The sequence below is a fragment of the Schistocerca gregaria genome, chromosome 4 (genome assembly GCF_023897955.1).
Source record: "Schistocerca gregaria isolate iqSchGreg1 chromosome 4, iqSchGreg1.2, whole genome shotgun sequence".
Classification (NCBI taxonomy): Eukaryota; Metazoa; Arthropoda; class Insecta; order Orthoptera; family Acrididae; genus Schistocerca; species Schistocerca gregaria.
Window position 1 is genome coordinate 545,962,140 of NC_064923.1, and position 22,095 is coordinate 545,984,234.

General features: G+C 50.0%; 10 non-coding genes across 10 annotated transcripts; all 10 read right to left on the bottom strand.

The window, feature by feature from the left end:
* Positions 1 to 217: 217 nt before the first annotated feature.
* Positions 218 to 292, bottom strand: Trnas-cga (transfer RNA serine (anticodon CGA)). Its single transcript has one exon. It is a non-coding gene; the product is annotated as a tRNA-Ser (tRNA).
* Positions 293 to 1,029: 737 nt separating this feature from the next.
* Trnas-cga (transfer RNA serine (anticodon CGA)) lies at positions 1,030 to 1,104 on the bottom strand. Its single transcript has one exon. It is a non-coding gene; the product is annotated as a tRNA-Ser (tRNA).
* A 1,725-nt stretch (positions 1,105 to 2,829) lies between these two features.
* On the bottom strand, positions 2,830 to 2,904 carry Trnas-cga (transfer RNA serine (anticodon CGA)). Its single transcript has one exon. It is a non-coding gene; the product is annotated as a tRNA-Ser (tRNA).
* A 3,225-nt stretch (positions 2,905 to 6,129) lies between these two features.
* Positions 6,130 to 6,204, bottom strand: Trnas-cga (transfer RNA serine (anticodon CGA)). Its single transcript has one exon. It is a non-coding gene; the product is annotated as a tRNA-Ser (tRNA).
* Positions 6,205 to 7,629: 1,425 nt separating this feature from the next.
* Trnas-cga (transfer RNA serine (anticodon CGA)) lies at positions 7,630 to 7,704 on the bottom strand. The gene has a single exon. It is a non-coding gene; the product is annotated as a tRNA-Ser (tRNA).
* A 3,225-nt stretch (positions 7,705 to 10,929) lies between these two features.
* Trnas-cga (transfer RNA serine (anticodon CGA)) lies at positions 10,930 to 11,004 on the bottom strand. Its single transcript has one exon. It is a non-coding gene; the product is annotated as a tRNA-Ser (tRNA).
* A 1,425-nt stretch (positions 11,005 to 12,429) lies between these two features.
* Positions 12,430 to 12,504, bottom strand: Trnas-cga (transfer RNA serine (anticodon CGA)). Its single transcript has one exon. It is a non-coding gene; the product is annotated as a tRNA-Ser (tRNA).
* A 2,025-nt stretch (positions 12,505 to 14,529) lies between these two features.
* Trnas-cga (transfer RNA serine (anticodon CGA)) lies at positions 14,530 to 14,604 on the bottom strand. Its single transcript has one exon. It is a non-coding gene; the product is annotated as a tRNA-Ser (tRNA).
* A 224-nt stretch (positions 14,605 to 14,828) lies between these two features.
* Trnas-cga (transfer RNA serine (anticodon CGA)) lies at positions 14,829 to 14,903 on the bottom strand. The gene has a single exon. It is a non-coding gene; the product is annotated as a tRNA-Ser (tRNA).
* A 7,117-nt stretch (positions 14,904 to 22,020) lies between these two features.
* Trnas-cga (transfer RNA serine (anticodon CGA)) lies at positions 22,021 to 22,095 on the bottom strand. The gene has a single exon. It is a non-coding gene; the product is annotated as a tRNA-Ser (tRNA).

Genomic DNA, 22,095 nt, shown 5'->3' on the forward strand with positions numbered 1-22,095 from the left:
GTCCGGTACTCACAGCTTTACTTCTGCCAGTATCCATCTCCTTCATTCCAAACTTTACAGAAGCTCTTCTGCGAACCTTGCAGAAGTAGCACTCCTGAAATAAAGGATATTGTGGAGACATGGCTTAGCCACAGCCTGGGGGATGTTTCCAGAATGAGATTTTCACTCTGCAGCGGAGTGTGCGCTGATATGAAACTTCCTGGCAGATTAAAACTGTGTGCCCGACCGAGACTCGAACTCGGGACCTTTGCCTTTCGCGGGCAACTGCTCTACCAACTGAGCTACCGAAGCACGACTCACGTCCGGTACTCACAGCTTTACTTCTGCCATTATCCGTCTCCTTCCTTCCAAACTTTACAGAAGCTCTTCTGCGAATCTTGCAGAACTAGCACACCTGACACAAAGGATATTGCGGAGACATGGCTTAGCCACAGCCTGGGGGATGTTTCCAGAATGAGATTTTCACTCTGCAGCGGAGTGTGCGCTGATATGAAACTTCCTGGCAGATTAAAACTGTGTGCCCGACCGACACTCGAACTCGGGACCTTTGCCTTTCGTGGGCAAGTGCTCTACCAACTGAGCTGCCGGCCGCGGTGGTCTCGCGGTTCTAGGCGCGCAGTCCGGAACCGTGCGACTGCTACGGTCGCAGGTTCGAATCCTGCCTCGGGCATGGATGTGTGTGATGTCCTTAGGTTAGTTAGGTTTAAGTAGTTCTAAGTTCTAGGGGACTAATGACCATAGCAGTTGAGTCCCATAGTGCTCAGAGCCATTTGAACCATTTGAACCAACTGAGCTACCGAAGCACGACTCACGTCCGGTACTCACAGCTTTACTTCTGCCAGTATCCGTATCCATCCTTCCAAACTTTACAGAAGCTCTTCTGCGAACCTTGCAGAACTAGCACTCCTGAAAGAGAGGATATTGCGGAGACATGGCTTAGCCACAGCCTGGGGGATGTTTCCAGAATGAGATTTTCACTCTGCAGCGGAGTGTGCGCTGATATGAAACTTCCTGGCAGATTAAAACTGTGTGCCCGACCGAGACTCGAACTCGGGACCTTTGCCTTTCGCGGGCAAGTGCTCTACCAACTGAGCTACCGAAGCACGACTCACGTCCGGTACTCACAGCTTTACTTCTGCCAGTATCAATCTCCTTCCTTCCAAACTTTACAGAAGCTCTTCTGCGAACCTTGCAGAACTAGCACTCCTGAAAGAAAGGATATTGCGGAGACATGGCTTAGCCACAGCCTGGGGGATGTTTCCAGAATGAGATTTTCACTCTGCAGCAGAGTGTGCGCTGATATGAAACTTCCTGGCAGATTAAAACTGTGTGCCCGACCGAGACTCGAACTCGGGACCTTTGCCTTTCGCGGGCAAGTGCTCTACCAGCTGAGCTACCGAAGCACGACTCACGTCCGGTACTCACAGCTTTACTTCTGCCAGTATCCGTCTCCTACCTTCCAAACTTTACAGAAGCTCTTCTGCGAACCTCGCAGAACTAGCACTCCTGAAAGAAAGGATATTGCGGAGACATGGCTTAGCCACAGCCTGGGGGATGTTTCCAGAATGAGATTTGCACTCTGCAGCGGAGTGTGCGCTAATATGAAACTTCCTGTCAGATTAAAACTGTGTGCCCGACCGAGACTTGAACTCGGGACCTTTGCCTTTCGCGGGCAAGTGCTCTACCAACTGAGCTACCGAAGAACGACTCACGTCCGGTACTCACAGCTTTACTTCTGCCAGTATCCGTCTCCTACATTCCAAATTTTACAGAAGCTCTTCTGCGAACCTTGCAGAACTAGCACTCCTGAAAGAAAGGATATTGCGGAGATATGGCTTAGCCACAGCCTGGGGGATGTTTCCAGAATGAGATTTTCTCTCTGCAGCGGAGTGTGCGCTGATATGAAACTTCCTGGCAGATTAAAACTGTGTGCCCAACCGAGACTCGAACTCGGGACCTTTGCCTTTCGCGGGCAAGTGCTCTACCAACTGAGCTACCGAAGCACGACTCACGTCCGGTACTCACAGCTTTACTTCTGCCAGTATCTGTCTCCTACCTTCCAAACTTTACAGAAGCTCTTCTGCGAACCTTGCAGAACTAGCACTCCTGAAAGAAAGGATATTGCGGAGACATGGCTTAGCCACAGCCTGGGGGATGTTTCCAGAATGAGATTTTCACTCTGCAGCGGAGTGTGCGCTGATATGAAACTTCCTGGCAGATTAAAACTGTGTGCCCGACCGACACTCGAACTCGGGACCTTTGCCTTTCGCGGGCAAGTGCTCTACCAACTGAGCTACCGAAGCACGACTCACGTTCGGTACTCACAGCTTTACTTCTGCCAGTATCCGTCTCCTACCTTCCAAACTTTACAGAAGCTCTTCTGCGAACCTTGCAGAACTAGCAGTCCTGAAAGAAAGGATATTGAGGAGACATGGCTTAGCCACAGCCTGGGGGATGTTTCCAGAATGAGATTTTCACTCTGCAGCGGAGTGTGCGCTGATATGAAACTTCCTGGCAGATTAAAACTGTGTGCCCGACCGAGACTCGAACTCAGGACCTTTGCCTTTCGCGGGCAAGTGCTCTACCAACTGAGCTACCGAAGCACGACTCACGTCCGGTACTCACAGCTTTACTTCTGCCAGTATCCGTCTCCTACCTTCCAAACTTTACAGAAGCTCGTCTGCGAACCTTGCAGAACTAGCACTCCTGAAAGAAAGGATATTGCGGAGACATGGCTTAGCCACAGCCTGGGGGATGTTTCCAGAATGAGATTTTCACTCTGCAGCGGAGTGTGCGCTGATATGAAACTTCCTGGCAGATTAAAACTGTGTGCCCGACCGAGACTCGAACTCGGGACCTTTGCCTTTCGCGGGCAAGTGCTCTACCAACTGAGCTACCGAAGCACGACTCACGTTCGGTACTCACAGCTTTACTTCTGCCAGTATCCGTCTCCTACCTTCCAAACTTTACAGAAGCTCTTCTGTGAACGTTGCAGAACTAGCACTCCTGAAAGAAAGGATATTGCGGAGACATGGCTTAGCCACAGCCTGGGGGATGTTTCCAGAATGAGATTTTCACTCTGCAGCGGAGTGTGCGCTGATATGAAACTTCCTGGCAGATTAAAACTGTGTGCCCGACCGAGACTCGAACTCGGGACCTTTGCCTTTCGCGGGCAAGTTCTCTACCAACTGAGCTACCGAAGCACGACTCACGTCCGGTACTCACAGCTTTACTTCTGCCAGTATCCGTCTCCTACCTTCCAAACTTTACAGAAGCTCTTCTGCGAACCTTGCAGAACTAGCACTCCTGAAAGAAAGGATATTGCGGAGACATGGCTTAGCCACAGCCTGGCTGATGTTTCCAGAATGAGATTTTCACTCTGCAGCGGAGTGTGCGCTGATATGAAACTTCCTGGCAGAATAAAACTGTGTGCCCGACCGAGACTCGAACTCGGGACCTTTGCCTTTCGCGGGCAAGTGCTCTATCAGCTGAGCTACCAAAGCACGACTCTCGTCCGGTACTCACAGCTTTACGTCTGCCAGTATCCGTCTCCTACCTTCCAAACTTTACAGACGCTCTTCTGCGAAACTTGCAGAACTAGCACTTCTGAAAGAAAGGATATTGCGGAGACATGGCTTAGCCACAGCCTGGGGGATGTTTCCAGAATGGGATTTTTACTCTGCACCGGAGTGTGCGCTGATATGAAACTTCCTGGCAGATTAAAACTGTGTGCCCGACCGAGACTCGAACTCGGGACGTTTGCCTTTCGCGGGCAAGTGCTCTACCAACTGAGCTACCGAAGCACGACTCACGTCCGGTACTCACAGCTTTACTTCTGCCAGTATCCGTCTCCTACCTTCCAAACTTTACAGAAGCTCTTATGCGAACCTTGCAGAACTAGCACTCCTGAAAGAAAGGATATTGCGGAGACATGGCTTAGCCACAGCCTGTGGGATGTTTCCAGAATGAGATTTTCACTCTGCAGCGGAGTGTGCGCTGATATGAAACTTCCTGGCAGATTAAAACTGTGTGCCCGACCGAGACTCGAACTCGGGACGTTTGCCTTTCGCGGGCAAGTGCTCTACCAACTGAGCTACCGAAGCATGACTCACGTCCGGTACTCACAGCTTTACTTCTGCCAGTATCCGTCTCCTTCCTTCCAAACTTTACAGAAGCTCTTCTGCGAACCTTTCAGAACCAGCACTCCTGAAAGGAAGGATATTGCGGAGACATGGCTTAGCCACAGCCTGGGGGATGTTTCCAGAATGAGATTTTCACTCTGCAGCGGAGTGTGCGCTGATATGAAACTTCCTGGCAGATTAAAACTGTGTGCCCGACCGAGACTCGAACTCGGGACCTTTGCCTTTCGCGGGCAAGTTCTCTACCAACTGAGCTACCGAAGCACGACTCACGTCCGGTACTCACAGCTTTACTTCTGCCAGTATCCGTCTCCTACCTTCCAAACTTTACAGAAGCTCTTCTGCGAACCTTGCAGAACTAGCACTCCTGAAAGAAAGGATATTGCGGAGACATGGCTTAGCCACAGCCTGGGGGATGTTTCCAGAATGAGATTTTCACTCTGCAGCGGAGTGTGCGCTGATATGAAACTTCCTGGCAGAATAAAACTGTGTGCCCGACCGAGACTCGAACTCGGGACCTTTGCCTTTCGCGGGCAAGTGCTCTATCAGCTGAGCTACCAAAGCACGACTCTCGTCCGGTACTCACAGCTTTACGTCTGCCAGTATCCGTCTCCTACCTTCCAAACTTTACAGACGCTCTTCTGCGAAACTTGCAGAACTAGCACTCCTGAAAGAAAGGATATTGCGGAGACATGGCTTAGCCACAGCCTGGGGGATGTTTCCAGAATGGGATTTTTACTCTGCACCGGAGTGTGCGCTGATATGAAACTTCCTGGCAGATTAAAACTGTGTGCCCGACCGAGACTCGAACTCGGGACGTTTGCCTTTCGCGGGCAAGTGCTCTACCAACTGAGCTACCGAAGCACGACTCACGTCCGGTACTCACAGCTTTACTTCTGCCAGTATCCGTCTCCTACCTTCCAAACTTTACAGAAGCTCTTCTGCGAACCTTGCAGAACTAGCACTCCTGAAAGAAAGGATATTGCGGAGACATGGCTTAGCCACAGCCTGGGGGATGTTTCCAGAATGAGATTTTCACTCTGCAACGGAGTGTGCGCTGATATGAAACTTCCTGGCAGATTAAAACTGTGTGCCCGACCGAGACTCGAACTCGGGACCTTTGCCTTTCGCGGGCAAGTGCTCTATCAGCTGAGCTACCAAAGCACGACTCACGTCCGGTACTCACAGCTTTACTTCTGCCAGTATCCGTCTCCTACCTTCCAAACTTTACAGAAGCTCTTCTGCGAACCTTGCAGAACTAGCACTCCTGAAAGAAAGGATATTGTGGAGACATGGCTTAGCCACAGCCTGGGGGATGTTTCCAGAATGAGATTTTCACTCTGCAGCGGAGTGTGCGCTGATATGAAACTTCCTGGCAGATTCAAATTGTGTGCACGACCGAGACTCGAACTCGGGACCTTTGCTTTTCGCGGGCAAGTGCTCTACCAACTGAGCTACCGAAGCACGACTCACATCCGGTACTCACAGCTTTACTTCTGCCAGTATCCGTCTCCTACCTTCCAAACTTTACAGAAGCTCTTCTGCGAACCTTGCAGAACTAGCACTCCTGAAAGAAAGGATATTGCGGAGACATGGCTTAGCCACAGCCTGGGGCATGTTTCCAGAATGAGATTTTTACTCTGCAGCGGAGTGTGCGCTGATATGAAACTTCCTGGCAGATTAAAACTGTGTGCCCGACCGAGACTCGAACTCGGGACCTTTGCCTTTCGTGGGCAAGTGCTCTACCAACTGAGCTACCGAAGCACGACTCACGTCCGGTACTCACAGCTTTACTTCTGCCAGTATCCGTCTCCTACCTTCCAAACTTTACAGAAGCTCTTATGCGAACCTTGCAGAACTAGCACTCCTGAAAGAAAGGATATTGCGGAGACATGGCTTAGCCACAGCCTGTGGGATGTTTCCAGAATGAGATTTTCACTCTGCAGCGGAGTGTGCGCTGATATGAAACTTCCTGGCAGATTAAAACTGTGTGCCCGACCGAGACTCGAACTCGGGACCTTTGCCTTTCGCGGGCAAGTGCTCTACCAACTGAGCTACCGAAGCACGACTCACGTCCGGTACTCACAGCTTTACTTCTGCCAGTATCCGTCTCCTTCCTTCCAAACTTTACAGAAGCTCTTCTGCGAACCTTTCAGAACCAGCACTCCTGAAAGGAAGGATATTGCGGAGACATGGCTTAGCCACAGCCTGGGGGATGTTTCCAGAATGAGATTTTCACTCTGCAGCGGAGTGTGCGCTGATATGAAACTTCCTGGCAGATTAAAACTGTGTGCCCGACCGAGACTCGAACTCGGGACCTTTGCCTTTCGCGGGCAAGTTCTCTACCAACTGAGCTACCGAAGCACGACTCACGTCCGGTACTCACAGCTTTACTTCTGCCAGTATCCGTCTCCTACCTTCCAAACTTTACAGAAGCTCTTCTGCGAACCTTGCAGAACTAGCACTCCTGAAAGAAAGGATATTGCGGAGACATGGCTTAGCCACAGCCTGGGGGATGTTTCCAGAATGAGATTTTCACTCTGCAGCGGAGTGTGCGCTGATATGAAACTTCCTGGCAGAATAAAACTGTGTGCCCGACCGAGACTCGAACTCGGGACCTTTGCCTTTCGCGGGCAAGTGCTCTATCAGCTGAGCTACCAAAGCACGACTCTCGTCCGGTACTCACAGCTTTACGTCTGCCAGTATCCGTCTCCTACCTTCCAAACTTTACAGACGCTCTTCTGCGAAACTTGCAGAACTAGCACTCCTGAAAGAAAGGATATTGCGGAGACATGGCTTAGCCACAGCCTGGGGGATGTTTCCAGAATGGGATTTTTACTCTGCACCGGAGTGTGCGCTGATATGAAACTTCCTGGCAGATTAAAACTGTGTGACCGACCGAGACTCGAACTCGGGACGTTTGCCTTTCGCGGGCAAGTGCTCTACCAACTGAGCTACCGAAGCACGACTCACGTCCGGTACTCACAGCTGTACTTCTGCCAGTATCCGTCTCCTACCTTCCAAACTTTACAGAAGCTCTTCTGCGAAACTTGCAGAACTAGCACTCCTGAAAGAAAGGATATTACGGAGACATGGCTTAGCCACAGCCTGGGGGATGTTTCCAGAATGAGATTTTCACTCTGCAGTGGAGTGTGCGCTGATATGAAACTTCCTGGCAGATTAAAACTGTGTGCCCGGACCAGACTCGAAATCGGGACCTTTGCCTTTCGCGGGCAAGTGCTCTACCAACTGAGCTACCGAAGCACGACTCACGTCCGGTATTCACAGCTTTACTTCTGCCAGTATCCGTCTCCTACCTTCCAAACTTTACAGAAGCTCTTCTGCGAACCTTGCAGAACTAGCACTCCTGAAAGAAAGGATATTGCGGAGACATGGCTTAGCCACAGCCTGGGGGATGTTTCCAGAATGGGATTTTTACTCTGCAGCGGAGTGTGCACTGATATGAAACTTCCTGGCAGATTAAAACTGTGTGCCCGACCGAGACTCGAACTCGGGACCTTTGCCTTTCGCGGGCAAGTGCTCTACCAACTGAGCTACCGAAGCACGACTCACGTCCGGTACTCACAGCTTTACTTCTGCCAGTATCCGTCTCCTACCTTCCAAACTTTACAGAAGCTCTTCTGCGAACCTTGCAGAACTAGCACTCCTGAAAGAAAGGATATTGCGGAGACATGGCTTAGCCACAGCCTGGGGGATGTTTCCAGAATGAGATTTTCACTCTGCAGCGGAGTGTGCGCTGACATGAAACTTCCTGGCAGATTAAAACTGTGTGCCCGACCGAGACTCGAACTCGGGACCTTTGCCTTTCGCGGGCAAGTGCTCTATCAGCTGAGCTACCAAAGCACGACTCACGTCCGGTACTCACAGCTTTACTTCTGCCAGTATCCGTCTCCTACCTTCCAAACTTTACAGAAGCTCTTCTGCGAACCTTGCAGAACTAGCACTCCTGAAAGAAAGGATATTGCGGAGACATGGCTTAGCCACAGCCTGGGGCATGTTTCCAGAATGAGATTTTTACTCTGCAGCGGAGTGTGCGCTGATATGAAACTTCCTGGCAGATTAAAACTGTGTGCCCGACCGAGACTCGAACTCGGGACCTTTGCCTTTCTCGGGCAAGTGCTCTACCATCTGAGCTACCGAAGCACGACTCACGTCCGGTACTCACAGCTTTACTTCTGCCAGTATCCGTCTCCTACCTTCCAAACTTTACTGAAGCTCATCTGCGAACCTTGCAGAACTAGCACTCCTGAAAGAAAGGATATTGAGGAGACATGGCTTAGCCACAGCCTGGGGGATGTTTCCAGAATGAGATTTTCACTCTGCAACGGAGTGTGCGCTGATATGAAACTTCCTGGCAGATTAAAACTGTGTGCCCGACCGAGACTCGAACTCGGGACCTTTGCCTTTCGCGGGCAAGTGCTCTATCAGCTGAGCTACCAAAGCACGACTCACGTCCGGTACTCACAGCTTTACTTCTGCCAGTATCCGTCTCCTACCTTCCAAACTTTACAGAAGCTCTTCTGCGAACCTTGCAGAACTAGCACTCCTGAAAGAAAGGATATTGTGGAGACATGGCTTAGCCACAGCCTGGGGGATGTTTCCAGAATGAGATTTTCACTCTGCAGCGGAGTGTGCGCTGATATGAAACTTTCTGGCAGATTCAAATTGTGTGCACGACCGAGACTCGAACTCGGGACCTTTGCTTTTCGCGGGCAAGTGCTCTACCAACTGAGCTACCGAAGCACGACTCACATCCGGTACTCACAGCTTTACTTCTGCCAGTATCCGTCTCCTACCTTCCAAACTTTACAGAAGCTCTTCTGCGAACCTTGCAGAACTAGCACTCCTGAAAGAAAGGATATTGCGGAGACATGGCTTAGCCACAGCCTGGGGCATGTTTCCAGAATGAGATTTTTACTCTGCAGCGGAGTGTGCGCTGATATGAAACTTCCTGGCAGATTAAAACTGTGTGCCCGACCGAGACTCGAACTCGGGACCTCTGCCTTTCGCGGGCAAGTGCTCTACCAACTGAGCTACCAAAGCACGACTCACGTCCGGTACTCACAGCTTTACTTCTGCCAGTATCCGTCTCCTACCTTCCAAACTTTACAGAAGCTCTTCTGCGAACCTTGCAGAACTAGCACTCCTGAAAGTAAGGATATTGCGGAGACATGGCTTAGCCACAGCCTGGAGGATGTTTCCAGAATGAGATTTTCACTCTGCAGCGGAGTGTGCGCTGATATGAAACTTCCTGGCAGAATAAAACTGTGTGCCCGACCGAGACTCGAACTCGGGACCTTTGCCTTTCGCGGGCAAGTGCTCTATCAGCTGAGCTACCAAAGCACGACTCTCGTCCGGTACTCACAGCTTTACGTCTGCCAGTATCCGTCTCCTACCTTCCAAACTTTACAGACGCTCTTCTGCGAAACTTGCAGAACTAGCACTCCTGAAAGAAAGGATATTGCGGAGACATGGCTTAGCCACAGCCTGGGGGATGTTTCCAGAATGGGATTTTTACTCTGCACCGGAGTGTGCGCTGATATGAAACTTCCTGGCAGATTAAAACTGTGTGCCCGACCGAGACTCGAACTCGGGACGTTTGCCTTTCGCGGGCAAGTGCTCTACCAACTGAGCTACCGAAGCACGACTCACGTCCGGTACTCACAGCTTTACTTCTGCCAGTATCCGTCTCCTACCTTCCAAACTTTACAGAAGCTCTTCTGCGAACCTTGCAGAACTAGCACTCCTGAAAGAAAGGATATTGCGGAGACATGGCTTAGCCACAGCCTGGGGGATGTTTCCAGAATGAGATTTTCACTCTGCAACGGAGTGTGCGCTGATATGAAACTTCCTGGCAGATTAAAACTGTGTGCCCGACCGAGACTCGAACTCGGGACCTTTGCCTTTCGCGGGCAAGTGCTCTATCAGCTGAGCTACCAAAGCACGACTCACGTCCGGTACTCACAGCTTTACTTCTGCCAGTATCCGTCTCCTACCTTCCAAACTTTACAGAAGCTCTTCTGCGAACCTTGCAGAACTAGCACTCCTGAAAGAAAGGATATTGTGGAGACATGGCTTAGCCACAGCCTGGGGGATGTTTCCAGAATGAGATTTTCACTCTGCAGCGGAGTGTGCGCTGATATGAAACTTCCTGGCAGATTCAAATTGTGTGTACGACCGAGACTCGAACTCGGGACCTTTGCTTTTCGCGGGCAAGTGCTCTACCAACTGAGCTACCGAAGCACGACTCACATCCGGTACTCACAGCTTTACTTCTGCCAGTATCCGTCTCCTACCTTCCAAACTTTACAGAAGCTCTTCTGCGAACCTTGCAGAACTAGCACTCCTGAAAGAAAGGATATTGCGGAGACATGGCTTAGCCACAGCCTGGGGCATGTTTCCAGAATGAGATTTTTACTCTGCAGCGGAGTGTGCGCTGATATGAAACTTCCTGGCAGATTAAAACTGTGTGCCCGACCGAGACTCGAACTCGGGACCTTTGCCTTTCGTGGGCAAGTGCTCTACCAACTGAGCTACCGAAGCACGACTCACGTCCGGTACTCACAGCTTTACTTCTGCCAGTATCCGTCTCCTACCTTCCAAACTTTACAGAAGCTCTTATGCGAACCTTGCAGAACTAGCACTCCTGAAAGAAAGGATATTGCGGAGACATGGCTTAGCCACAGCCTGTGGGATGTTTCCAGAATGAGATTTTCACTCTGCAGCGGAGTGTGCGCTGATATGAAACTTCCTGGCAGATTAAAACTGTGTGCCCGACCGAGACTCGAACTCGGGACCTTTGCCTTTCGCGGGCAAGTGCTCTACCAACTGAGCTACCGAAGCACGACTCACGTCCGGTACTCACAGCTTTACTTCTGCCAGTATCCGTCTCCTTCCTTCCAAACTTTACAGAAGCTCTTCTGCGAACCTTTCAGAACCAGCACTCCTGAAAGGAAGGATATTGCGGAGACATGGCTTAGCCACAGCCTGGGGGATGTTTCCAGAATGAGATTTTCACTCTGCAGCGGAGTGTGCGCTGATATGAAACTTCCTGGCAGATTAAAACTGTGTGCCCGACCGAGACTCGAACTCGGGACCTTTGCCTTTCGCGGGCAAGTTCTCTACCAACTGAGCTACCGAAGCACGACTCACGTCCGGTACTCACAGCTTTACTTCTGCCAGTATCCGTCTCCTACCTTCCAAACTTTACAGAAGCTCTTCTGCGAACCTTGCAGAACTAGCACTCCTGAAAGAAAGGATATTGCGGAGACATGGCTTAGCCACAGCCTGGGGGATGTTTCCAGAATGAGATTTTCACTCTGCAGCGGAGTGTGCGCTGATATGAAACTTCCTGGCAGAATAAAACTGTGTGCCCGACCGAGACTCGAACTCGGGACCTTTGCCTTTCGCGGGCAAGTGCTCTATCAGCTGAGCTACCAAAGCACGACTCTCGTCCGGTACTCACAGCTTTACGTCTGCCAGTATCCGTCTCCTACCTTCCAAACTTTACAGACGCTCTTCTGCGAAACTTGCAGAACTAGCACTCCTGAAAGAAAGGATATTGCGGAGACATGGCTTAGCCACAGCCTGGGGGATGTTTCCAGAATGGGATTTTTACTCTGCACCGGAGTGTGCGCTGATATGAAACTTCCTGGCAGATTAAAACTGTGTGACCGACCGAGACTCGAACTCGGGACGTTTGCCTTTCGCGGGCAAGTGCTCTACCAACTGAGCTACCGAAGCACGACTCACGTCCGGTACTCACAGCTGTACTTCTGCCAGTATCCGTCTCCTACCTTCCAAACTTTACAGAAGCTCTTCTGCGAACCTTGCAGAACTAGCACTCCTGAAAGAAAGGATATTACGGAGACATGGCTTAGCCACAGCCTGGGGGATGTTTCCAGAATGAGATTTTCACTCTGCAGTGGAGTGTGCGCTGATATGAAACTTCCTGGCAGATTAAAACTGTGTGCCCGGACCAGACTCGAAATCGGGACCTTTGCCTTTCGCGGGCAAGTGCTCTACCAACTGAGCTACCGAAGCACGACTCACGTCCGGTATTCACAGCTTTACTTCTGCCAGTATCCGTCTCCTACCTTCCAAACTTTACAGAAGCTCTTCTGCGAACCTTGCAGAACTAGCACTCCTGAAAGAAAGGATATTGCGGAGACATGGCTTAGCCACAGCCTGGGGGATGTTTCCAGAATGGGATTTTTACTCTGCAGCGGAGTGTGCACTGATATGAAACTTCCTGGCAGATTAAAACTGTGTGCCCGACCGAGACTCGAACTCGGGACCTTTGCCTTTCGCGGGCAAGTGCTCTACCAACTGAGCTACCGAAGCACGACTCACGTCCGGTACTCACAGCTTTACTTCTGCCAGTATCCGTCTCCTACCTTCCAAACTTTACAGAAGCTCTTCTGCGAACCTTGCAGAACTAGCACTCCTGAAAGAAAGGATATTGCGGAGACATGGCTTAGCCACAGCCTGGGGGATGTTTCCAGAATGAGATTTTCACTCTGCAGCGGAGTGTGCGCTGATATGAAACTTCCTGGCAGATTAAAACTGTGTGCCCGACCGAGACTCGAACTCGGGACCTTTGCCTTTCGCGGGCAAGTGCTCTATCAGCTGAGCTACCAAAGCACGACTCACGTCCGGTACTCACAGCTTTACTTCTGCCAGTATCCGTCTCCTACCTTCCAAACTTTACAGAAGCTCTTCTGCGAACCTTGCAGAACTAGCACTCCTGAAAGAAAGGATATTGCGGAGACATGGCTTAGCCACAGCCTGGGGCATGTTTCCAGAATGAGATTTTTACTCTGCAGCGGAGTGTGCGCTGATATGAAACTTCCTGGCAGATTAAAACTGTGTGCCCGACCGAGACTCGAACTCGGGACCTTTGCCTTTCTCGGGCAAGTGCTCTACCATCTGAGCTACCGAAGCACGACTCACGTCCGGTACTCACAGCTTTACTTCTGCCAGTATCCGTCTCCTACCTTCCAAACTTTACTGAAGCTCATCTGCGAACCTTGCAGAACTAGCACTCCTGAAAGAAAGGATATTGAGGAGACATGGCTTAGCCACAGCCTGGGGGATGTTTCCAGAATGAGATTTTCACTCTGCAACGGAGTGTGCGCTGATATGAAACTTCCTGGCAGATTAAAACTGTGTGCCCGACCGAGACTCGAACTCGGGACCTTTGCCTTTCGCGGGCAAGTGCTCTATCAGCTGAGCTACCAAAGCACGACTCACGTCCGGTACTCACAGCTTTACTTCTGCCAGTATCCGTCTCCTACCTTCCAAACTTTACAGAAGCTCTTCTGCGATCCTTGCAGAACTAGCACTCCTGAAAGAAAGGATATTGTGGAGACATGGCTTAGCCACAGCCTGGGGGATGTTTCCAGAATGAGATTTTCACTCTGCAGTGGAGTGTGCGCTGATATGAAACTTTCTGGCAGATTCAAATTGTGTGCACGACCGAGACTCGAACTCGGGACCTTTGCTTTTCGCGGGCAAGTGCTCTACCAACTGAGCTACCGAAGCACGACTCACATCCGGTACTCACAGCTTTACTTCTGCCAGTATCCGTCTCCTACCTTCCAAACTTTACAGAAGCTCTTCTGCGAACCTTGCAGAACTAGCACTCCTGAAAGAAAGGATATTGCGGAGACATGGCTTAGCCACAGCCTGGGGCATGTTTCCAGAATGAGATTTTTACTCTGCAGCGGAGTGTGCGCTGATATGAAACTTCCTGGCAGATTAAAACTGTGTGCCCGACCGAGACTCGAACTCGGGACCTCTGCCTTTCGCGGGCAAGTGCTCTACCAACTGAGCTACCAAAGCACGACTCACGTCCGGTACTCACAGCTTTACTTCTGCCAGTATCCGTCTCCTACCTTCCAAACTTTACAGAAGCTCTTCTGCGAACCTTGCAGAACTAGCACTCCTGAAAGTAAGGATATTGCGGAGACATGGCTTAGCCACAGCCTGGAGGATGTTTCCAGAATGAGATTTTCACTCTGCAGCGGAGTGTGCGCTGATATGAAACTTCCTGGCAGATTAAAACTGTGTGCCCGACCGAGACTCGAACTCGGGACCTTTGCCTTTCGCGGGCAAGTGCTCCACCAACTGAGCTACCGAAGCACGACTCACGTCCGCTACTCACAGCTTTACTTCTGCCAGTATCCGTCTCCTACCTTCCAAACTTTACAGAAGCTCTTCTGCAAACCTTGCAGAACTAGCACTCCTGAAAGAAAGGATATTGCGGAGACATGGCTTAGCCACAGCCTGGGGGATGTTTCCAGAATGAGATTTTCACTCTGCAGCGGAGTGTGCGCTGATATGAAACTTCCTGGCAGATTAAAACTGTGTGCCCGACCGAGACTCGAACTCGGGACCTTTGCCTTTCGCGGGCAAGTGCTCTACCAACTGAGCTACCGAAGCACGACTCACGTCCGGTACTCACAGCTTTACTTCTGCCAGTATCCGTCTCCTACCTTCCAAACCTTACAGAAGCTCTTCTGCGAACCTTGCAGAACTAGCACTCCTGAAAGAAAGGATATTGCGGAGACATGGCTTAGCCACAGCCTGGGGGATGTTTCCAGAATGAGATTTTCACTCTGCAGCGGAGTGTGCGCTGATATGAAACTTCCTGGCAGATTAAAACTGTGTGTCCGACCGAGACTCGAACTCGGGACCTTTGCCTTTCGCGGGCAAGTGCTCTACCAACTGAGCTACCGAAGCACGACTCACGTCCGGTACTCACAGCTTTACTTCTGCCAGTATCCGTCTCCTACCTTCCAAACTTTACAGAAGCTCTTCTGCGAACCTTGCAGAACTAGCACTCCTGAAAGAAAGGATATTGCGGAGACATGGCTTAGCCACAGCCTGGGGGATGTTTCCAGAATGAGATTTTCACTCTGCAGCGGAGTGTGCGCTGATATGAAACTTCCTGGCAGATTAAAACTGTGTGCCCGACCGAGACTCGAACTCGGGACCTTTGCCTTTCGCGGGCAAGTGCTCTACCAGCTGAGCTACCGAAGCACGACTCACGTCCGGTACTCACAGCTTTACTTCTGCCAGTATCCGTCTCCTACCTTCCAAACTTTACAGAAGCTCTTCTGCGAACCTTGCAGAACTAGCACTCCTGAAAGAAAGGATATTGCGGAGACATGGCTTAGCCACAGCCTGGGGGATGTTTCCAGAATGAGATTTTCACTCTGCAGCGGAGTGTGCGCTGATATGAAACTTCCTGGCAGATTAAAACTGTGTGCCCGACCGAGACTCGAACTCGGGACCTTTGCCTTTCGCGGGCAAGTGCTCTACCAACTGATCTACCGAAGCACGACTCACGTCCGGTACTCACAGCTTTACTTCTGCCAGTATCCGTCTCCTACCTTCCAAACTTTACAGAAGCTCTTCTGCGAACCTTGCAGAACTAGCACTCCTGAAAGAAAGGATATTGCGGAGACAGCATGGCTTCAGAAAGCATCGCTCTTGTGCAATGCAGCTAGCTCTTTATTCGCCCGAAGTAATGGCCGCTATCGACAGGGGATCTCAAGTTGATTCCGGATTTCTAGATTTCCGGAAAGCTTTTGACACCGTTCCTCACAAGTGACTTCTAATCAAGCTGCGGAGCTATGGGGTATCGTCTCAGTTGTGCGACTGGATTCGTGATTTCCTGTCAGGAAGGTCGCAGTTCGTAGTAATAGACGGCAAATCATCGAGTAAAACTGAAGTGATATCAGGTGTTCCCCAGGGAAGCGTCCTGGGACCTCTACTGTTCCTGATCTATATAAATGATCTGGGTGACAATATGAGCAGTTCTCTTAGGTTGTTCGCAGATGATGCTGTAATTTACCGTCTAGTAAGGTCATCCGAAGACCAGTATCAGCTGCAAAGCGATTTAGAAAAGATTGCTGTATGGTGTGTCAGGTGGCAGTTGACGCTAAATAACGAAAAGTGTGAGATGATCCACATGAGTTCCAAAAGAAATCCGTTGGAATTCGATTACTCGGTAAATAATACAATTCTCAAGGCTGTCAAATCAACTAAGTATCTGGGTGTTAAAATTACGAACAACTTCAGTTGCAAGGACCACATAGATAATATTGTCGGGAAGGCGAGCCAAAGGTTGCGTTTCATTGGCAGGACACTTAGAAGATGCAACAAGTCCACTAAAGAGACAGCTTACACTACACTCGTTCGTCCTCTGTTAGAATATTGCTGCGCGGTGTGGGATCCTTACCAGGTGGGATTGACGGAGGACATCGAGAGGGTGCAAAGAAGGGCAGCTCGTTTTGTATTATCGCGTTATAGAGGAGAGAGTGTGGCAGATATGATACACGAGTTGGGATGGAAGTCATTACAGCATAGACGTTTTTCGTCGCGGCGAGAGCTTTTTACGAAATTTCAGTCACCAACTTTCTCTTCCGAATGCGAAAATATTTTGTTGAGCCCAACCTACATAGGTAGGAATGATCATCAAAATAAAATAAGAGAAATCAGAGCTCGAACAGAGAGGTTTAAGTGTTCGTTTTTCCCGCTCGCTGTTCGGGAATGGAATAGTAGAGAGATAGTATGATTGTGGTTCGATGAACCCTCTGCCAAGCAATTAAATGTGAATTGCAGAGTAGTCATGTAGATGTAGATGTAGATGTAGACATGGCTTAGCCACAGCCTGGGGGATGTTTCCAGAATGAGATTTTCACTCTGCAGCGGAGTGTGCGCTGATATGAAACTTCCTGGCAGATTAAAACTGTGTGCCCGACCGAGACTCGAACTTGGGACCTTTGCCTTTCGCGGGCAAGTTCTCCACCAACTGAGCTACCGAAGCACGACACACGTCCGGTACTCACAGCTTTACTTCTGCCAGTATCCGTCTCCTACCTTCCAAACTTTACAGAAGCTCTTCTGCGAACCTTGCAGAACTAGCACTCCTGAAAGAAAGGATATTGCGGAGACATGGCTTAGCCACAGCCTGGGGGATGTTTCCAGAATGAGATTTTCACTCTGCAGCGGAGTGTGCGCTGATATGAAACTTCCTGGCAGATTAAAACTGTGTGCCCGACCGAGACTCGAACTCGGGACCGTTGCCTTTCACGGGCAAGTGCTCTACCAACTGAGTTACCGAAGCACGACTCACGTAAAGTACTCACAGCTTTACTTCTGCCAGTATCCGTCTCCTACCTTCCAAACTTTACAGAAGCTCTTCTGCGAACCTTGCAGAACTAGCACTCCTGAAAGAAAGGATATTGCGGAGACATGGCTTAGCCACAGCCTGGGGGATGTATCCAGAATGAGATTTTCACTCTGCAGCGGAGTGTGCGCTGATATGAAAGTTCCTGGCAGATTAAAACTGTGTGCCCGACCGAGACTCGAACTCGGGACCTTTGCCTTTCGCGGGCATGTGCTCTATCAGCTGAGCTACCAAAGCACGACTCACGTCCGGTACTCACAGCTTTACTTCTGCCAGTATCCGTCTCCTACCTTCCAAACTTTACAGAAGCTCTTCTGCAAACCTTGCAGAACTAGCACTCCTGAAAGAAAGGATATTGCGGAGACTTGGCTTAGCCACAGCCTGGGGGATGTTTCCAGAATGAGATTTTTACTCTGCAGCGGAGTGTGCGCTGATATGAAACTTCCTGGCAGATTAAAACTGTGTGCCCGACCGAGACTCGAACTCGGGACCTTTGCCTTTCGCGGACATGTGCTCTACCAACTGACCAACTGAATTACCAAAGCACGACTCACGTCCGGTACTCACAGCTTTACTTCTGCCAGTATCCGTCTCCTACCTTCCAAACTTTACAGAAGCTCTTCTGCGAACCTTGCAGAACTAGCACTCCTGAAAGAAAGGATATTGCGGAGACATGGCTTAGCCACAGCCTGGGGCATGTTTCCAGAATGAGATTTTTACTCTGCAGCGGAGTGTGCGCTGATATGAAACTTCCTGGCAGATTAAAACTGTGTGCCCGACCGAGACTCGAACTCGGGACCTCTGCCTTTCGCGGGCAAGTGCTCTACCAACTGAGCCACCAAAGCACGACTCACGTCCGGTACTCACAGCTTTACTTCTGCCAGTATCCGTCTCCTACCTTCCAAACTTTACAGAAGCTCTTCTGCGAACCTTGCAGAACTAGCACTCCTGAAAGAAAGGATATTGCGGAGACATGGCTTAGCCACAGACTGGAGGATGTTTCCAGAATGAGATTTTCACTCTGCAGCGGAGTGTGCGCTGATATGAAAATTCCTGGCAGATTAAAACTGTGTGCCCGACCGAGACTCGAACTCGGGACCTTTGCCTTTCGCGGGCAAGTGCTCCACCAACTGAGCTACCGAAGCACGACTCACGTCCGGTACTCACAGCTTTACTTCTGCCAGTATCCGTCTCCTACCTTCCAAACTTTACAGAAGCTCTTCTGCGAACCTTGCAGAACTAGCACTCCTGAAAGAAAGGATATTGCGGAGACAGCATGGCTTCAGAAAGCATCGCTCTTGTGCAACGCAGCTAGCTCTTTATTCGCACGAAGTAATGGCCGCTATCGACAGGGGATCTCAAGTTGATTCCGGATTTCTAGATTTCCGGAAAGCTTTTGACACCGTTCCTCACAAGTGACTTCTAATCAAGCTGCGGAGCTATGGGGTATCGTCTCAGTTGTGCGACTGGATTCGTGATTTCCTGTCAGGAAGGTCGCAGTTCGTAGTAATAGACGGCAAATCATCGAGTAAAACTGAAGTGATATCAGGTGTTCCCCAGGGAAGCGTCCTGGGACCTCTACTGTTCCTGATCTATATAAATGATTGGGTGACAATATGAGCAGTTCTCTTAGGTTGTTCGCAGATGATGCTGTAATTTACCGTCTAGTAAGGTCATCCGAAGACCAGTATCAGCTGCAAAGCGATTTAGAAAAGATTGCTGTATGGTGTGTCAGGTGGCAGTTGACGCTAAATAACGAAAAGTGTGAGATGATCCACATGAGTTCCAAAAGAAATCCGTTGGAATTCGATTACTCGGTAAATAATACAATTCTCAAGGCTGTCAAATCAACTAAGTATCTGGGTGTTAAAATTACGAACAACTTCAGTTGCAAGGACCACATAGATAATATTGTCGGGAAGGCGAGCCAAAGGTTGCGTTTCATTGGCAGGACACTTAGAAGATGCAACAAGTCCACTAAAGAGACAGCTTACACTACACTCGTTCGTCCTCTGTTAGAATATTGCTGCGCGGTGTGGGATCCTTACCAGGTGGGATTGACGGAGGACATCGAGAGGGTGCAAAGAAGGGCAGCTCGTTTTGTATTATCGCGTTATAGAGGAGAGAGTGTGGCAGATATGATACACGAGTTGGGATAAAAGTCATTACAGCAAAGACGTTTTTCGTCGCGGCGAGAGCTTTTTACGAAATTTCAGTCACCAACTTTCTCTTCCGAATGCGAAAATATTTTGTTGAGCCCAACCTACATAGGTAGGAATGATCATCAAAATAAAATAAGAGAAATCAGAGCTCGAACAGAAAGGTTTAGGTGTTTGTTTTTCCCGCTCGCTGTTCGGGAGTGGAATAGTAGAGAGATAGTATGATTGTGGTTCGATGAACAATCTGCCAAGCAATTAAATGTGAATTGCAGAGTAGTCATGTAGATGTAGATGTAGATGTAGACATGGCTTAGCCACAGCCTGGGGGATGTTTCCGGAATGAGATTTTCACTCTGCAGCGGAGTGTGCGCTGATATGAAACTTCCTGGCAGATTAAAACTGTGTGCCCGACCGAGACTCGAACTTGGGACCTTTGCCTTTCGAGGGCAAGTGCTCCACCAACTGAGCTACCGAAGCACGACTCACGTCCGGTACTCACAGCTTTACTTCTGCCAGTATCCGTCTCCTACCTTCCAAACTTTACAGAAGCTCTTCTGCGAACCTTGCAGAACTAGCACTCCTGAAAGAAAGGATATTGCGGAGACATGGCTTAGCCACAGCCTGGGGGATGTTTCCAGAATGAGATTTTCACTCTGCAGCGGAGTGTGCGCTGATATGAAACTTCCTGGCAGATTAAAACTGTGTGCCCGACCGAGACTCGAACTCGGGACCTTTGCCGTTCGCGGGCATGTGCTCTATCAGCTGAGCTACCAAAGCACGACTCACGTCCGGTACTCACAGCTTTACTTCTGCCAGTATCCGTCTCCTACCTTCCAAACTTTACAGAAGCTCTTCTGCGAACCTTGCAGAACTAGCACTCCTGAAAGAAAGGATATTGCGGAGACTTGGCTTAGCCACAGCCTGGGGGATGTTTCCAGAATGAGATTTTTACTCTGCAGCGGAGTGTGCGCTGATATGAAACTTCCTGGCAGATTAAAACTGTGTGCCCGACCCAGACTCGAAATCGGGACCTTTGCCTTTCGCGGGCAAGTGCTCTTCCAACTGAGCTACAGAAGCACGACTCACGTCCGGTACTCACAGCTTTACTTCTGCCAGTATCTGTCTCCTACCTTCCAAACTTTACAGAAGCTCTTCTGCGAACCTTGCAGAACTAGCACTCCTGAAAGAAAGGTTATTGCGGAGACATGGCTTAGCCACAGCCTGGGGGATATTTCCAGAATGAGATTTTCACTCTGCAGCGGAGTGTGCGCTGATATGAAACTTCCTGGCAGATTAAAACTGTGTGCCCGACCGAGACTCGAACTCGGGACCTTTGCATTTCGCGGGCAAGTGCTCTACCAACTGAGCTACCGAAGCACGACTCACGTCCGGCACTCACAGCTTTACTTCTGCCAGTATCCGTCTCCTACCTTCCAAACTTTACAGAAGCTCTTTTGCGAACCTTGCAGAACTAGCACTCCTGAAAGAAAGGTTATTGCGGAGACATGGCTTAGCCACAGCCTGGGGGATGTTTCCAGAATGAGATTTTCTCTCTGCAGCGGAGTGTGCGCTGATATGAAACTTCCTGGCAGATTAAAACTGTGTGCCCGACCGAGACTCGAACTCGGGACCTTTGCATTTCACGGGCAAGTGCTCTACCAACTGAGTTACCGAAGCACGACTCACGTCCGGTACTCACAGCTTTACTTCTGCCAGTATCCGTCTCCTACCTTCCAAACCTTACAGAAGCTCTTCTGCGAACCTTGCAGAACTAGCACTCCTGAAAGAAAGGATATTGCGGAGACATGGCTTAGCCACAGCCTGGGGGATGTTTCCAGAATGAGATTTTCACTCTGCAGCGGAGTGTGCGCTGATATGAAACTTCCTGGCAGATTAAAACTGTGTGCCCGACCGAGACTCCAACTCAGGACCTTTGCATTTCGCGGGCAAATGCTCTACCAACTGAGCTACCAAAGCACGACTCACGTCCGGTACTCACAGCTTTACTTCTGCCAGTATCCGTCTCCTACCTTCCAAACTTTACAGAAGCTCTTCTGCGAACCTTGCAGAACTAGCACTCCTGAAAGAAAGGATATTGCGGAGACATGGCTTAGCCACAGCCTGGGGGATGTTTCCAGAATGAGATTTTCACTCTGCAGCGGAGTGTGCACTGATATGAAACTTCCTGGCAGATTAAAACTGTGTGCCCGACCGAGACTCGAACTCGGGACCTTTGCATTTCGCGGGCAAGTGCTCTACCAACTGAGCTACCGAAGCACGACTCACGTCCGGTACTCACAGCTTTACTTCCGCCAGTATCCGTCTCCTACCTTCCAAACTTTACAGAAGCTCTTCTGCGAACCTTGCAGAACTAGCACTCCTGAAAGAAAGGATATTGCGGAGACATGGCTTAGCCACAGCCTGGGGGATGTTTCCAGAATGAGATTTTCACTCTGCAGCGGAGTGTGCGCTGATATGAAACTTCCTGGCAGATTAAAACTGTGTGCCCGACCGAGACTCGAACTCGGGACCTTTGCCTTTCGCGGGCAAGTGCTCTACCAACTGAGCTACCGAAGCA